General features: G+C 46.2%; 1 pseudogene; it reads right to left on the bottom strand.

Moving 5' to 3' along the window:
- Positions 1 to 936: 936 nt before the first annotated feature.
- Positions 937 to 1,054, bottom strand: LOC124778278 (annotated as a pseudogene).
- Positions 1,055 to 3,674: the final 2,620 nt, after the last annotated feature.

Genomic DNA, 3,674 nt, shown 5'->3' on the forward strand with positions numbered 1-3,674 from the left:
TGCAGGGCAGTGTCTTTCCATTCCAGCTTTTGTCTGACGCCATCTTGTGCACACTGCAAGACACCCCCTTTATTCCGCTAAGGAATGGATATGGTACAAATGATGACATCAATTTCACGAAACTTCTCCACAATAATAGTAACAAATACCCCGTTCCTCGCAACAAATTTTTAAAATTGACGTTTGTCAATATGTCTGCGATTGCTGACTGTAGAAATTATGTGCCAGAATTTCTACGTTGTGTGTGCATGTTCCACGAAATAACTTGCACTACGCATTGCGTTGCCTCGTTCAGTGATCTGTAGTGCTTCTTATAGATTCAGTTGTTTCAAACCACGTCATTAACTAAATAACTTGGAGAAACACCATCAATAGTCATCCTTCTCATATATAAGTAGAGCGAATACAAGGTGGGACCAAGAGCCCCATTGCACAGTGATTCAACTATGTTGGCTACTATTACACACTTTTAACTTTCATATAATCTTACAAGTGATTCTAAAAAATTAAACTCTGTCGGAACAGGCCATGAAGGCCCAGTAGTACTGACCGGCCGCCGTGTCATCGTTAGCCTACAGGCGTCACTGGATACAGATATGGAGGGGCATGTGGTCAGCACACCGCTCTCCCGACCGTATGTCAGTTTACGCGACCCGAGCCGCTAATTCTCAGTCAATTAGTTCCTCAGTTTGCCTCACAAATGTTGAGTGGCTGCAGGCCGGATGTTCGAGCGGTTCTAGTCGCTAAAGTCTGGAACCGCGCGTCCGCTACGGTCGCAGGTTCGAATCCTGCATCGGGCATGGATGTGTGTGATGTCCTTAGGTTAGTTAGGTTTAGGTAGTTCTAGGTTCTAGGGGACTGATGACCTCAGAAGTTGAGTCCCATAGTGCTCAGACCCATTTGAACCATTTGTTGAGTGGCTCAGTGCACCCCACTTGCCAACAGCGCTCGGCAGACGGGATGGTCACCCATCCAAGTGCTAGCCCAGCCCGACAGCGCTTAACTTTGGTGACCTGACGGGAACCAGTGTTACCACTGCGGCTAGGCCATTGGCTACAAGTGATTGTGATAGCGGTTAATGTTTAGCTATAGAAGCTATACAGGCCTTTATTTGTTATGCGACTTCTTATTGGTTCAAATGGCTCTGAGCACTACGGGACTTAACTGCTGAGGTCATCAGTCCCCTAGAGCTTAGAACTACTTAAACATAACTCAGCTAAGGACATCACACACATCCATGCCCGAGGCAGGATTCGAACCTGCGACCGCAGCGGTCGCGCGGTTCCAGACTGTAGCGCCTAGAACCGCTCGGCCACTCCGGCCGGCCCATAGATTTAATATCTGAGAAAAATTGTTTATACCTAAAGTAGTGCAGTATACTCTCGCCCTTTTTTAGACTAACATAGCTTTTTTTCTCGGTATCATGCTGCATCTGAATGATCCTTTATCCTCGTAGACTAAGCAACTCTCTTTCCATGTCCCTTGCTGCATATTGCAAGTGGCTCACAGAGTTGCCAAGATTTATGAACAGGACACCCCAAGTACACATGTAGAGGACGATATTCAGGGGAATGAGTGTCGGTTCGTGCCACCACAACACACTCTGCACTCGTCAACTCAAACACACACACACACACACACACACACACACACACACACACACACACACAGACAGAGAGAGAGAGAGAGAGAGAGAGAGAGAGAGAGTGAGAAGCACACACGCAGACACTCACACTCACACATACAATACACAGAGTGGCGACTGCGCTACGTCAGCCATGGCGGCAGCCGAGTGCTCCGCTGTTTTACGAGGGACCCAGAGGCCGCAGCCGTGGTGGAGTGCACGCTGTGCGGGGTGCGAGTGGATAGCGGCATAAAAAAATAAAGAGAAATAAAGTCGTGGGGTACGTTCTGTGCCATGAATACGCTCCCGGAAGAAGTTGAGCGTTGCTACAGACCGTACGACTTGCTTCTTTATTTCCGCTCACTTCGTCACAGAGTGCAATCAAGTTCCAGAGTTAAGTTGCACAGGGGATAAATGGATGTCTCAAATTTGTAGCAGCTCTGGAAAACTTTGAGATATGTGCAAACGAGATCATATGTAAGACTCTAGCGCGAGTATTTTTTGAATAGTGTTCGAGTTCAGATATTAAGGTTCTCACCAGCTCGAGCTACAGTAAAACACTGAAAAAATTCACAGCCCTGCAGTTACTATCGTAACTCGGTAGTCCCTACAATACCGTTAGAGACACGTGTAAGGATTTCACTTGAGCATGATTGGCTTAACCCCTTGACCGGTCTGTTCCTTGTGCCCCTATCTGTTCCCGTACCTCGCGGCACTTTTTTGGAGCGCTGCGTTATCCGACACTTTCGGTGCACTTTTCTCAAATCAAGTGATTGAGGTCATCAGTCGCCTAGAACTTAGAACTAATTAAACCTAACTAACCTAAGAACATCACACACATCCATGCCCGGGGCAGGATTCGAACCTGCGACCGTAGCGGTCGTTTGGTTCCAGACTGTAGCGCCTAGAACCGCACCGCCAAAATGTGTGTGAAATCTTATGGGACTTAACTGCTAAGGTCATCAGGCCCTAAGCTTACACACTACTTAACTTAAATTATCCTGAGGACAAACACACACACACACACACACACACACACACACACACACACACACACACACACACCCATGCCCGAGGGAGGATTCGAACCCCTGCCGGGACCAGCCGCACAGTCTATGACTGCAGCGCCTCAGACCGCACGGCTATTCCCGCGCTGTTGTGATTGTAAGTTGTCAACAATACATAACTTTTGGCAGCAGGAATGTGTACTACGAAAAGAAGATCGTTACAATTGATTTATTTTGAGAGGCTCATGAAGGTTTTTACTGAACTAGTGAACGCATACACAATACTTTTAGGAAAATAGATGTTTCAAGAGTTTCTTTCTTTGAGTAATACATTTCAAAATAGCCTTGTACGGATAACAGTACGTACAAAGAATATAAATCTTTGTTGTCTGTTGGTACCTATCTGTGCAGAAGCGATCGTTGTTGCAGTGAACACACTTGAGAATTTACAACCGTTCAGCGCATTTGTTCGTCTCATTAATTATTATTGTTAACAGCCTATCATCACCCAAAACCCTAAGTACACTTTGTAGAGCCTTCCACTTATTGCCAGCTGCGGGTCCGAGCGCCGTTCGTCGAGCACGCAACGCAGCTCGGCTAGGCAGCCCGAACCCAGTTCGTTGAGCATGCTCGTGCTGTTAAGAAAAAGGACGAACCAAGAAGGAATTATCCAAATGGGACGGAAATCGGTATACAAGGTGCGACAATAAAGTAATGAGATTGATTTTCTTTGTAAGATGTGGCAACTCTGCAGGTTTGCGTAGGCACCATATCTTTGACCTTGGTCTATAAGCTGCTTCTAGTCCAAGTGGCACATCGATTCAACTGCTCAGTCGTGAATTGTGCTGTAATAAGTTAACACATATTTGTGTCTCTCGTCACGGAAATGGAACCTCATAATATTGCGCAACGGTATGCCATTTCTTTTTGCGTTAAATTGGGTGAAAACGCGATAACAACTTACGGTAAGCTTCACAAGGCTTTTGGAGAGGAGTTTATGTCAAGAGCTCAAGTTTTTCGTTGGCCTAAAACGTCTAGTGAAG

The sequence above is a fragment of the Schistocerca piceifrons genome, chromosome 2, assembly GCF_021461385.2.
Source record: "Schistocerca piceifrons isolate TAMUIC-IGC-003096 chromosome 2, iqSchPice1.1, whole genome shotgun sequence".
NCBI lineage: Eukaryota > Metazoa > Arthropoda > Insecta > Orthoptera > Acrididae > Schistocerca > Schistocerca piceifrons.